Raw genomic sequence first — 14,977 nt, forward strand, 5'->3', positions numbered from 1 at the left:
CAAGTCACCTGATACAGGCGCTCTGCACGTCCTCTTGATGCGGATCACATTTGTTTCAAGTTTGTTTAAAATCCTTCAAGGAGCGGAGTCGACACGAAATTGTTAACGAACAGACGGACAGACAGACGGACAGACACACAAACAGACTGACAGACAGACAGCCAGATGAACACCTGTGGTATCCCAAAATACGTCCCTTCGGGCGTATAATAACAACAAAGGAATGGAGACGCAAGATATTACGTTTTCTACAATGTTTTACCTGCTGACCTACATTTTGATCCCGACTGACCCAGTTTAGATTGTTTCATGTTGGACGACGACGACGACGATGGAATACGGATACATTGCGATCAGACTAGCTCATCTTTTCAACTTTGTCGCAGATGCGCAACTTATAATATTGAAGAACATTTCAGGAAAGTGTTATGACGCTAGATCAAATACTTTTTGCGATATGTATAACAAAACATTTCTCTGGCGAACAGACGGACGGACAGACATATCCAAATATTATCCTGTGCAGTGACATATTAAGCCAGACCTTACCATCATTATAGGAATGTTTTCCTACCAAACATAAATTAAAATTATCATGTTGAGACGGTCCCCTTGAAAAATCGATCGTCTTAGGTGTTCACAGTCCACGTAGACTTAATTCGTAAATGTCTAATAGCAGCTAGACTGAGTGAATAATAATTATTATAAATATAATATGAAAGCCCTACCCCTACAAATGTGAAACCAAAATTTGTAGTCTTGTTTAGCGCCAACCTATACTGTGTTGGTGCGCCGTAAAACCCAAATAAATAAATAATCTACCCCTACAAAACAAGGTTTTGAGAATAATCTACCCCTACAAAACAAGGTTTTGAGAGTATATTGGAATCACTTTATAGTTTGTCTATTAATATGTCACAAATTACCAGTAAGAGGTCATCCATTTGAAGGGAGTTCTATGGGAATAGTGATTTTTATAGAAAAAAGTCCAGCTTGATTTGCTTGAAGTTAAGTCTTGTTTTTATATAATTGAATTTCAAAATAAAAAATTGGCATTTAAATCTATGTTGGCATATTTCTGCCAGCGAGGTAGCTATTGTGATTCTTAAAAAAAACTATCTTGATAAAGCGAAGTTTTCTGAAAAGATGATTTTTCTCAATAGCTGAAAGTTTCCTGGAAATATTGTTGGAATATTTACATTAGTATCTCAATATCAGTAAGACAGCTATCTTAACACTTTGAGCAATTATCTTGATTTTTCTAACTTTTCTGAATACTATCTCATGGAAATAAAAAGCATATCTTGAAAACAGTAATTTATTGCATAAAGTTTTCAGAAAAATGCACAGTTTTTCTAGAATATGTTTAAGAATGTTATCATAATAGTTACAAAGCATCTTGTGGCAGTTTCAAGCACTAACATGAATTTTTGTGCTAAAAATTACTTAATATTTTAAGGAAACAAATGAAATATCTATAAAATATTATGTTTTGCTGAAATATTTTCAGAAAAATGCTCAAGTTTCACAGGAAGTTTACAATATTATCCTCATAGCTGTCTGTGAAAGAAATCAGTATGCCCCCAAACAAATCAAAGAAAAGACAAGATGCTGATCACAGGACACTGGAGCCCCAACTTCCCATCATTGAAAGGTTGACCATATTTTACTTGCTGTCAATACAAGATTGTAAACCATTTAGGAAAACATTGCTGTTGAACAAATAAATATAAACCCATTTAATATCTATAATTGATAACAATGAACACAGTAAATTACATGTTAATAATTTCCAGTTGAGTAAATGGTTTATTCATAATAACCCTTACCGTGCTAAATTTCTATAATGAACTTGTCCATCTTTCAATTTGGACTACCATTAACTGTTAGAAGGGGTGCTTACCAAAAAAGATACTGACTGAAAGGCGAACAATGCAGATCTTGATTAGCCTGCACATCTTGATCAGCCTGCACATTCATTCATTCATTCATTCATTCACTTAATTGAAAAACTGATATCAGCCAGTGCAATATTAGGTAGAAGTATGCAATATTGCCCTTGAATCCATGACCCCTTGCTTATATACGGCAGTGCTTTACTGGCCGAACATACTGGCTGCCTGACATATTTTCTACCTTATTGTGACTCGGTGAAATTATTTTTCTGAATATTTCTGAAACATGTCTGAACATAGACTGAACCCTGTCTGAACCATTTTAGCAGTCTGAATCTTTCTGAACAGGGAGTTTATGTTGTGGACATTTCTGAGTGTTTCTGAACTTGTACTGAACTGTATCTGAAAGATTTAGAGACAAATTCGGAAAGTTTCAGAAGATGATTTTCCCGAGCTTTTACTGAAATATTCCTGAAAGATTAAAAAGTAAATTAAGGATATTCCATTTGACCAATTTTTCTAAAATACTACTGAAATGCACATACCAGAAATAAATTAAAAATGTTTCTTGTTATGAATTTCTAAATTCACAATTTCAAAAATATTTTTATACACAAAAGATACCTATGCCACCGGCTCACAATACAAAAACATACAAGTAGTAAGACATGCGGTGAGTAAGTAATGCATGTTTGGATAAAGTGTGTATTCTCCCTTAACATTCACATCAATAATCTATGTATTCAGTAAATGTTAAACAATCACTGCTATTCTATTAAAAAGATTTTTATTTTTATTTTTAAAAAAGAAAAATTTGGTACAGCCTTTCAAAACCAAGATCTTTTTAAGACCCTTCACTGTCTTTTTCTCACATGTATATAGACTTCAACAATATTACAATTAATCAACAAAATAATATATTCATTTTTCCTTAATGCACTTGGTGTTCATAGCAAAACTGTGGCTGCCAGGCATTGGGAAACTGCTCTCGGAAATTGTCTTAATTAATTGGGAAAATTTGCAAAATACAAAAATCTATCGGGCATGTTAAAGAACCGGACAGTCCATTTGCAAAAAGCTAGGTTGTTAGCCAGACAAGCCTGTATTAAGTTCATGGACCTTCTATCTGTGTCCCCATGTTCAGATCATTCTTTGTTAGTACTGGTTAAATTGTACCCTGTGTGACTGCCCTTTTATGTAAAATGTTTATCATGAAAAGGGCGCTATAATATAGTAATAATGTACTATAAACGTAATCATATTGGCCTGGCCTTACCTAAATACTGAATGAACATACATGTCTGTATTATTGTTGAAAGTTACTCCTGAATTATTCTATTCTGGTGCTGGACTATTAAAACAGAAAACATTTTTATTCAATTCTGAACAAAAAATAACTTGATGTAAGTGTATTGATTATTTACAGATCAAGGTTTTAAAATAAAAGTCAAATGCAAAAAGTGTTAATGAAAAGCATATGTTAAGAAAAGTTTCAGAAATACTCAGAAGTTTTCACAAATATAGTTTTCAGATTTTGTAAATGGCTGAATATTTCTGTATTGATGCCTGAGATTTTCTAAATGTGATTGAACTGATTTATGAAAATGTCTGAATCATGTCTGAATATTTCTGAATTATGTTTGAACATTTCTGAAGTGATCTGAATATTTCTGAACTAATGTCTGAACATTTCTGAATTGATGTCTGAACATTTCTGATTTTTTTTCTGAATTTTGCCAATTGAAGCAAGTATTCAGAAATTAGCAAAGAAGGGATTTTCAGACAAATTCAGAAATGTTCAGGAATTATTCAGATTACAATTCCCAAATATTCAGGGTTTTTCCATGAGGGAAGGTATCAGTCAATTTTTTAACTGAATAAATACTTGCAGTACGACTACAAAATGTTATATTTTTCACACACAGAAAAATAGGAGGTGCGCAAGTTCATATCATGAATAAGATTCATGCAAGGTTTCATCAATTTATATCAAATACTTTTTGAGCTAGGCATGTCACAAGGTGAAAATGTGCATTTTTGACTATTTCAGGGGCCATAACTCTAAAAATAGGAAGCGGAGCCAGACGAAAAATAGGAGGTGCGCAAGTTCATACCATGATAAAGACTCATGCAAGGTTTCATCAATTTATATGAAATACTTTTTGAGCTAGGCATGTCACAAGGTGAAAATGTGCATTTTTGACTATTTCAGGGGCCATAACTCTAGAAATAGGGGGCAGACCCAGATGAAAAATAGGAGGTGCGCAAGTTCATATCATGATTAAGACTCATGCAAGGTTTCATAAATCTATATCAAATACTTTTTGAGCTAGGCCTGTCACAAGGTGAAAATGTGCATTTTTGGCATACAGACACTAAATAGCCTGAGCACCTATGAAAAAATGGTAGTCGCATAATGGCAGATTCAAATAGTTCTCAGTTTTTTTTGCTGTAAGAAGGATTTTTTGTTTGAAATCATTGCTATATATTGGTTGAAATCATATTGCATGCCTGTACTTGACATACTGGTAGCATTTGCATGTTGAAAAAAAGACTCCAAACTGATTTAACATGTGAAATTTATTCATACACTCCTACCCTAAATTGTGATTGTCATTTCAGTGTAAAAATTACGGTGTGTCCGTTTGACCAGAAATATTTTTCTTGCATCAAACATGACCCCTACTTTTCTTTGGATATTTTTACAGTATAAATGTTGCCCTACAAGAAAATGTAAGTTAAAGAAATTTAAAATGGGTCTAGGTGTGTATTGCAGCATTGTGAAAACTTGTCATTTTATATAGAATATATAGTGGTGGCTATTTATAGTGTGTTATAACCTTTTGACTATTTCAGGGGCCATAACTCTAAAATTAGGGGGCGGAGCCAGTCGAAAAATAGAAGGTGCGCAAGTTCATATCATGATAAAGACTCATGCAAGGTTTCATTAATTTATATCAAATACTTTTGAGCTAGGCATGTCACGAACTTCGGACGAATGCACAGACGGAAGGACGGACGAAATTGCGGACGGACAGATGTCCGGCCGAAATGAAAGAGGGGGCCATTTCTTTTGTTATTTTCTTTTGTTTGAATAGGGGGCCCTGGCCCTTTATTCTATTGTTTACGGATTGAAGCTATTGTTCTCTTTTGTTCTCTTTACTGTTAGGTGGCCCTCTCTTCCATTTCAGTGGTCAAAGCTTTATTACACTAGTGTAATACCAAATTTATGTAATGGCATTATTTCACTCCAATGATATTAGACATATGATAAATATGTATATGGCATCACTGTTTTTTCTTTTCTCTGACCTGGCAGTCTGATACACTTGTCTGTAAACTACCTACCACCGGACATCTTGCCAGAGCAATGAGTGTCCAGGATGCTGGTCTACCAGAGGATGACCAGAAAGTATCTGGAGATGAAGGTTCAAGCATCAGCCATAATGTCGACAGGAGTCCAAGGAGAACTACAAAGAACTTGAGGAACACTGGTATGACTATATAATCCTCATTCAGCTTTAAATCGCATTGTGTAATGTAAAAATACTTCCATTCTTAACTGAAACACTCTGTGATTATTAGCTCGACTTTTTATACGCCCGTTTGAAAAACGGGACGTATTATGGGAACGCCCCTGGCGGGCGGGCGGGCAGGCGGCGGTGTCCACAGACCTTGTCCGGAGCATATCTTCTACATGCATGGACGGATTTTAATGAAACTTAGCACAGTTGTTCACCATCATGAGACGGAGTGTCATGCGCAAGAACCAGGTCCCTAGGTCTAAGGTCAAGGTCACACTTAGAGGTTAAAGGTCAAATTCAAGAATGACTTTGTCCGGAGCATATCTTCTTCATGCATGGAGGGATTTTGATGAAACTTAGCATAGTTGTTCACCATCATGAGACGGAGTGTCATGCGCAAGAACCAGGTCCCTAGGTCTAAGGTCAAGGTCACACTTAGAGGTCAAGGATACAAGAATGAAAACTTTGTCCGGAGCATTTCTTCTTCATGCATTGAGGGATTTTGATACAACTTGGCACAAATATTCAAAAGCATGAGAAGGAGTGTCATGCGCAAGAACCAGGTCCCTAGGACTAAGGTCAAGGTCACACTTAGAGGCCAAAGGTCAGATACAAGAATGACTTTGTCCGGAGCATTTCTTCTTCATGCATGGAGGGATTTTGATGTAACTTGGCACAATTGTATACCATCATGAGACGGAGTGTCATGCACTGGTCCCTTCTTTTGAATTACTTCCCTTTGCTGTTACTATAAATAGCTTATATTGTAACTTTTTCATTACAAGTCGTAGGGAAAAATCGAGACCACTTTTCTGTAGTACAACATGCATGTTACATCCAATTCTGAGGTGTATTTTGAGCTATCTCTACCTGGTAAGGGTTTTTGTATGGACTTGTAATTTTTATTCTTTTTTAATTCTTTTTTTTTCTCTCTCTCTCTCTTTAAAGATTAACTTCCCTTAGTTCTTACTATAAATAACTTACATTGTAACTTTTTTATAATTGACACTAGGGAAAAACCAAGACCACTTTTCTGTGGTACAACATTGATGTTACTTTCAAATTTTGGGTGTATTTTAAGGTATCTCTACCTGGTAAGGATTTTTTTGTGGACTTAGAAAAATAAAAGAATTACAATAATTTCTAAAAAAAAACATTGTTAACAACTAGAAAATTAAAATTCCATTTGCAAATACAGGTGCTAGTGTAAAGAAATTTGCTGTGACGGGCGTATATTGTGACATTCTGGCACTCTTGTTGAAGAATAGTCTAGCTTGAAGAATAGTCTAGCTATTCTACTCACCCTGGCGTCGGCAACGGCATCACACCTTGGTTAAAGTTTTGCACGCAAGTACATATGGCTATCATTTAAAAGCATATAGCTTTGAAACTTATTTTTTTCTTTTTCTAGGTCAATTACCAACCTCACTGGGTCAAGTCCCGTAGCTCTGACATGTATTTTGAGCAAATAATGCCCCCTTTAGGACTTAGAAAATCCTGGTTAAAGTTTAACATGCAAGTTATTATCTCCAAAACTAATGCAGATATTGAATTGAAACTTCACATGTGTCTTCGGGGTTATAAAACTTGTTGACAGCATCAAGTCCCATAACTCTGACCTGCATTTTGGCCAAATTATGCCCCCTTTTGGACTTAGAAAATCCTGGTAAAAGTTTTGCGTGCAAGTACATACAGCTATTACTAAAAGGCATATAGACTTTAAACTTATTCTTACTTTTTCAAGATCAATTACCAACCTCACTGGATCAAGTCCCATAACTCTGACATGTATTTTGGGCAAATTATGCCCCCTTTTGTACTTAGAAAATCCTGCTAAAGTTTTGCCTGCAAGTACATACAGCTATTACTTAAAGGCATAAATTTGAAACTTATTTTTTCTTTTTCTAGGTCAATTACCAACCTCACTGGGTCAAGTCCCATAGCTCTAAAATGTATTTTGGGTAAATTATGCCCCCTTTTGGACTTAGAAAATCCTGGTTAAAGTTTTACATGCAAGTTTCTATCTGCAGAACAAATGCAGATGTTATATTGTAACTTCACATGTGCCTTTGGGGTTATAAAACTAGTTGATTGCATCAAGTCCCATAACTCTGACGTGCATTTTGGTCAGATTATGTCCCCTTGTGAACTTAAAACTTCTGGTTAAAGTTTTGCATGCAAGTTACTATCTCAAAAACTAATGCAGATACTGGATTGAAACTCTCTATATATATTTTAACATTTAGGGTAATATTTTCTGGCTTCTGGGACAAAAATTCGAATAGTCGAGCATTGGCTGTCTTATAGACAGCTCTTGTTTTTATACTGCGATATTGTATTTGTGCGGCACTATTTTTTGTAAATTCCATGAGTGATTTATTTTTGTTATATTGACAAATTTTACACTGTCCATATTCCTGAAAAAAAATCATAACCGTAAAAGTATTTTTCAATGTTAAACAGATATTATCTGGCCATGTATTCTCAAATCTAAGGAAACAGTGAACAAAATATCTACTATGGCTAAAACAAAGACATTAACTGACCTCACAATAGTATGAGGTATAAAACTAAAAGATCAGTCTAAGAATACTGCATTCTCATTGGTCAGTTTCATGTTTGAGCACAAAGTCAGCCAATCATATGCTTGCATTTCTAGACTATCTCCAATCTAAGATTTACAACCTTGCACCAAGGTACAATGTACATTGCATTGGTCACAACACCACAAAATCATATTCAGTTTGGTCATAATATGTCTATTAACCCTTAGCCTGCTGGCGGCGATTGGTTTTGCCTTTGCGACCAGTGCAGACCAAGATCAGCCTGCACATCCATGCAGGCTGATCATGGTCTGCACTGTTCGCTATTCAGTTAGTAAATTTTCAGTGAACACCCCTTCGAATAATAAATGGTGTTGCCCAGACTGAATGATGGAACAGTCCATTTTAGAAATTTAGCAGGCTAAGGGTTAAAAACTTTATTCTTTATTCAACAAGAGCTGTCACTAATGGTGACAAATGCCCCCGCAGCACCTTGACCTTTGACCTGGTGACCCCAAAGTCAGTAGGGGTGGTGTACTCAATAAGTACTATCAGCATGTGAAGTTTGAAGGTCCTGGGTGAAGTGGTTCACGAGTAAAGTGCCTTCATGCAAAAAGTTAACATTGGCCACTGTGACCTTGACCTTTGAACTGGTGACCCCAAAGTCAGTAGGATTGGTGTACTCAATAAGTACTATCAGCATGTGAAGTTTGAAGGTTCTGGGTGCTGTGGTTCGCGAGTAAAGTGCCTTCATGCAAAAAGTTAACGTTGGCCCCTGTGACCTTGACCTTTGGCCTGATGACCCCAATATCAGCAGGGATGGTGTACTCAATAAGTACTATCAGCATGTGAAGATTGAAAGTCCTGGGTGCAGTGCTTTGCGAGTAAAAGGCCTTCATGCAAAAAGTTAACATTGGCCCCTGTGACCTTGACCTTTGACCTGGTGACCCCAAAGTCAGTAGGGGTGGTATACTCAATAAGTACTATCAGCAGTGAGGTTTGAAGGTCCTGGGTGCAGTGGTTCGCAAGTAAAGTGCCTTCATGCAAAAAGTTAACGTTGTGACGAGGGAACGAACTAACTAACGAACGAACAGACGGACAGTTGAAAACTAATATGCCTCCCTTCGGGGGCATAAAAATATACAAAGTAGGAATTACCACTGAAAATATTTTTTTTAAGAAAATTGTGGAAATTCATAAGAAGTATATACCTAAAGATGACTTGTAAATCAAAGGCCTGAAGGGCCTGAGAGTCGGCTAATGATTTATGTACTGGTAGTACAGTCTATCAGTTTCAGTTTGTTTTTAGTGTTTTTTTCCCCCAACTAAACAGAGATTTTGTTACAATAGATGAAATGAACATTCAATCGGTGCCTAGTAAAACTTTGATTGACATTATACAAGTATTTTAACCAAATATATTTCTCTAAAGTTGAAGAGTGGTTTGCAAAAATAAAAATGTTGAAAGAACAAACTACAATTTGACAGCTGACACTAAGATTACTTCCCATGCCTATATATATTTTTCCAGTAAACATTTGCCTCCGGCATTACCAAAACAGGCAATTATCAGCTGGTGTATATTCACACATGATAAAATTTGAATATGACAATTTATATATTGAAATTTTACAGCGCGGATTGCCACATACATTTTGTAACGGATGGACGAAAGAACTGTTCAGATATTTTACAGATAACGGGCCTGGCGATAACCGTGTCATACGTTAGGTATTGTTCAATCATATTATAAGTGATGTGAATTTAAAGTAAACTTACTTTTGCATTTAGAGATATGTAAATATTGTCGAGTGTCAATATATAGTGTCATAAATGTTTACACTGACAGGAAAATTGCGCATTCGAAACGGAAGTTACTCGGACTAGCTACCAATTTCGAAAAAGATAACTGATATTAATAAATGCAGTTCTTTTTTAGTTAAAACCATCATTTATTCTATTTCAGACCTTTTAACCCCTTAAAAACCATGTCAGTAAACCCCCAGGTCCATGCACTTTCAATTATCCATTTTGATTCATGTAGACAGACAGGCCCAGACTGGGCTGAAAAATGTTTGATCCATTAATTTTTTACTTGGTTGGTAGCAGGGTGGGTGTGGGGAGGGGTGTTCCTTCCCGCTTTGAATTGCAGTCAGATTTTGAAATGGGCATTGTGGCAGGTGGTAAAAGGGCAAATGTATCAAACTGTAAAGTGACAATATGGCGGGAGGGTGTGGGAGGATACCCCCTCCTGCAAGTAGGGTTTGGGGTATCACCACAAGAAATTTTTGAATATTTAGACCCTTGATACAGCCTTTGGTTTGATTTCTAACTGAACAATTTATGTTTCAATTTCTAAATATTACCTAGATTCTTTTTAGTATTACAATATCCAAAGTATGAATGACTGTGACTTCATATTTTTACTTTCAGATCATGCCTCAGGACTAGAATATGAGTCTGATATAGATTCTATGTATGTGTTATAAAAATAAATTCTAGAATCATTTCTGTTATAATAACATCTATCATGTCTATTACTTGAATGTTGAAATTTCATAACACAACTCGATATTTACCTAAAAAATTATATCCGGATACGATTACACTTTTCTAAATCTCCAGTTTCAACAATATGTTTTACAAATTGTGATCATACGGAGACAGATAAGCAGCAATTGGCAGTATCTGACATTGAAGTTTACGGTGAAATTACCTCTTATTTAAATCATTTCATAAACTCTTTTATAAGAGACATTCCAATGCTTTCAGAGTTACCTGACTCAATAAAATAATAGCATTATGTTCTGGAACTATATTTTGTCTTTCGCTGGATGTTACGCAAGCTTGGTAAGCCTGCGCAATACATGAAATGCACAGCGCAATGAATTTGTTATTTGCGCAATGATTTTAAAGATTATTTTTTGAAACGGACAGGGTAACAAATGGATTATGTGGCTAATAAGTTAATATGCAGTTTTAATTTGAATTTATGAACATCACATTTGCTATTTTGTGACAAAAGGGCATAAAATTAGTCGCCATAATCATATGCGCAAATGTATTACCAAATCCAGCAGAATCGTTATGCGTGTTTATGCTAAATGAGTTACCACGAAAGAAAATATGTGGCTTTATTCGAGTATTGCACAATTACACGTCATAAATTTGATAGATTACATCGTATATTGGTCATAGCAAATGGGATTGACATAACTGAACTTCATCCAATCAATGAACTCTTTGAAATTAGAGACAGTCTAATGGAACTACATCACTTCGCTGTGTTGTGAGGCCATTTAATGAGGATGAGAAATCGGGCGATAGCAAGGACTGGTCAAACGCTTTCAGCGTTTAGCCGACTCAATAATAAGTATTGAAATGGATTCAGATACTGTTTGGTATAAAATTAGTTTTTATGGCTTTTTCAGATCCTAAATCTCAAAGCATCAACACTCCAGCCAGGGCTTATGAAGAGAATCACCTATGGATGAGGAAAAAGTTTTAAAGAAACACACAAACTAGATAGACACCATCACACTTGGCACCAAAAAGAACCCACCATTTGTGATTATTTTAAATTAAGAGACAATAATTATTGCCAATATTTCAAAATTTGTTTTGTGGTACTTATTTACGCTGGCATTGTTTTATGTATAAATAATTTATATATTCTTTATTTTCTATGTATATTTAGAGAGAGTCAGTTCATTTAGAAGAATGAAATAATTTTTATATCTAGGTGCATTTTTGTCATGGCAACAGCTAGGTTTTTACCAAGAAAAATAAGAGGTTTCTAGGGTTAGTGAACTGGTTATCAATTAATTATGCTTGCTCACTGTCAGTCTGTCTGTCAGTGTGTTGGTATACTATTTGGTTTCTGGTCAACTACAAGAGAAAAGATTAAACTCATAGGATGATTGCCTTCATTCTGTAGATCACCCCTATTGTTTTGATGGTCAGTAGGTCAAAGGTCAAGGTCACAGTGACCTAGACTGAAAATAGTTTCTGCTCTATAATGAAAGAATGCTTTGGCTTGGCTGTCAGTCTTCTTAGGAGATATCCTGTATTCAGTAGATGACTACTGATGTTTTTGAGGTCATTCAGTTAAAGGTCAAGGTCATAGCATACAAAATTACACACCGACTTGGACTCCAACAGGCCACCATGGGAGATGGAGCATATGTGTTTAAAAACGGCTCTTGTTTGACTTGAAGACTGTTGGAGCAGACTAAATATTTTCTAATGTTATTAAATGAAATATAAATACATGACATTGTACACATTTGATAGTGTGATACATCATATATTGTGACCATTCCGTTTTGAGTTCTGAATAAATCTTGTTTCCAACATGAGTTTGTGTTTTTTTTCTAGAGTGGCGTGTTAAGATGGCTGATACTATATACCAAGTCTTTGCTTAAATAATATAAATTATTTTGCCTAAAAATAATTACATTTATTTTCTCACGAAATTAAGGTTTAGCAGTATATCACAAAACAACAGATTTTTTGAACGAATGAGCAGCATCTTGACACACAACTTATCTGTCCAATACATGTTTTACTGTTCTGTCCCACAGAGTTGGATACTTAAAATATTCTGAATGAGTTGTCCCCCTTTAAATAAGAATGTCATTTGTATACAAATAAATGTAAACAATCGTCAAAAACGATGTTTTACTTAGTTATGTAAAGTTTAAACACTCGCACGATGTTGCAAATGCATCAACACGAAGACGTGTAACAGCTTTTAAAAAATGGTGAGTTTTTAAACTTGCTGAACTGTCCAGAAGTGTGGCCCCTTCATGCAGTCCCTTTCCGGAATTCAATAAATATATCAGTAAATTGACAATGGTTTTGTAGAATAATATAAATGTTTTATACGTCGTTAAATTTTCAGGTAAAACAATGCTTTCTTTCTATGATTTGATGACGTTCGAACTTTTTTCTCCGAAACATGGACCTATACCTTAATGGCTATCTTGTTGCTAGGTGTGTAAACTAGAAACGTAATCCAGTTTTATGATTTATTGGTTACCTGTCTAAACACAATAGAATAATTATGAACGCCTTAGCGTCTGGGAACCACTCAAGCGTTATATTAACTCCAGATCACTTGCAATATTCACAGTTGAATTTAAGGTGTACTGGCTAGCGTTTCAGACCGGTGTTAAATTGCCCACCCGCCACACCCCAATAATAAAATTTCTGTTTTTTATGCTAAAATTAATCTTAACCTAATTTTAATTTATGCTATGGCAATCTAACTGTTCTGTGAAGTACTTACGTTACAGATGATATGCTGCCGTTGGATGCTAACATCGGAAGTGAACAGAATCCAGGTATCTTACATAGATACGGAACTGAACGGATTCCTCGGCTACAAATCAATCGTGAAACAGACAAATCGAATTTGGTGTTAACATTTTCCCAGATGGTTGATGATGAGAAATCCAGATGATAATTTACCAAGTTATGGATTGAGGACCAAAAGACATTTTAAGTTATACAGATAGTGATTTATTTAGACTTCATTTAAAATTCCAGTTAATCATTTTATCTTTATACTTATGTCACTCCTAGTATATTAAGGGCCGAGAAAAATTCTGTCGACCACGAACGGGCGTGCTTTCGAACGTTGTCATAGTATGGATGTTACTGTGTAAAAGGTATTGCTCTAGTGCCTTGGCAATATCTGACTAGCCTTGCTTAAATGTGTCATAGCCTTGCTTATGTCATAGCCTTGCTCATTATAGTATAGTTGCCTTGCTCGGTTGGTCCGCTAAATATTCCTTCATTACTTTGGCAGCCAACCGTCGAGTTATGGGGAATGTTTAATTTACTGTGGTGTACTGTGGTATCCCTTGCCTTCATGTGGCGCTGATTGTTGCTTCCACAGCCAACCGTGGAGTAATGATGTGGTGCTTTACAGACGCGTCTGGTTTCCTCCCGGTCGGCTAATTTCCGTTACCGTCGATTTACTACAAACAATGGAGTGGCCAAACTTTGCCAAAATATTTATAATAACTTTTATATATAAGTGTGAATTACATATAAGACTTGTTGCTTGCAGTATCATATGCACCTATAATCAATATAGCCTATGTGAGTGTCATCACGTCTGAAATGTACAAATAAACATGTAGTAAACTGTGAATATTGCAGATGTTTCTTGTGTATAATTTCAGGTAGTAAAATAAATGAACTTTAAACAACAAGAAGCAAGAAATGTAGTGGTCATGTATCTTTTAACAGAAGCTTTGTCTTCCAATATGAACACTACAGAACTATAAATTAAAGCTTAAGAGTAAACTCCAAAAACTGGCCACATCCCCTGCCTGTGTGTTTCAAAAGTGAAGAGGGGAGGTACTAGTAAATCAAAAAAGGTTTTCCACTCATTTCCATCTACCAGTACACCATTTGATTCTGTTCAGTAGTGGCAAAGGTTTTTTAAAGTACAGTAATGGAGGTAAAGAAAAAAGGTATAGTTCTTGTGCTTCTGTCATCAGTTGTGAAACTCAACAGTTAAAATAGAAAATAGGTACAAAACAGAGAACTAAAAACAGTTCAAAAGAGTTTCATCTGCTCTTCACTTCCTACAATCGACAAGTTTCTCTAGATTCAATTGAAAGGTGGTCACCTTTATTTTGTATGTCAATAAAAAATTTGATGGCCATGAGGAACATTCAAATTATTACTTTCTCCTAAGGTTGTAGCCAGGTCTGAAGCAAGTTTAGGCTCGGATGTTGCTTTAACCTTTAGCCTGCTGAATTTCTCAAATGGACTGGTCCATCATTCAACTTTGGCACTGCGCTTTGGTATTCGAAGGGATGTTCACTGAAAATTTACTGACTGAATAGTGACCAGTGCAGACCATGATCTGCCTGCACATCCCTACAAGCTGATCTTGGTCTGCAATGGTAGAATCACTTGCAGCCAGCAGGTTAAAGGTTAAGCAGACTAAAATTTGCATCTACAATGTATTGAAATGTGGAAAAAGCTGCTTTCATTA

At 35.6% G+C, this 14,977-nt stretch overlaps 1 protein-coding gene and 1 long non-coding RNA gene across 2 annotated transcripts in view; one reads left to right on the forward strand and one right to left on the reverse strand.

Annotated features, from left to right (window-relative positions):
• Positions 1-14,977, reverse strand: part of LOC123533706 (uncharacterized) — a 363,176-nt gene that overhangs the window by 10,185 nt on the left and 338,014 nt on the right. The gene's annotated exons all lie outside the window — the stretch shown is intronic.
• On the forward strand, positions 4,520-12,334 carry LOC123534598 (uncharacterized). Its single transcript, XR_006683043.2, has 3 exons — positions 4,520-4,628; positions 5,215-5,389; positions 11,394-12,334. It is a non-coding gene; the product is annotated as an uncharacterized LOC123534598 (long non-coding RNA).

This window comes from Mercenaria mercenaria, chromosome 12 (genome assembly GCF_021730395.1).
Source record: "Mercenaria mercenaria strain notata chromosome 12, MADL_Memer_1, whole genome shotgun sequence".
Taxonomy (NCBI): Eukaryota; Metazoa; Mollusca; class Bivalvia; order Venerida; family Veneridae; genus Mercenaria; species Mercenaria mercenaria.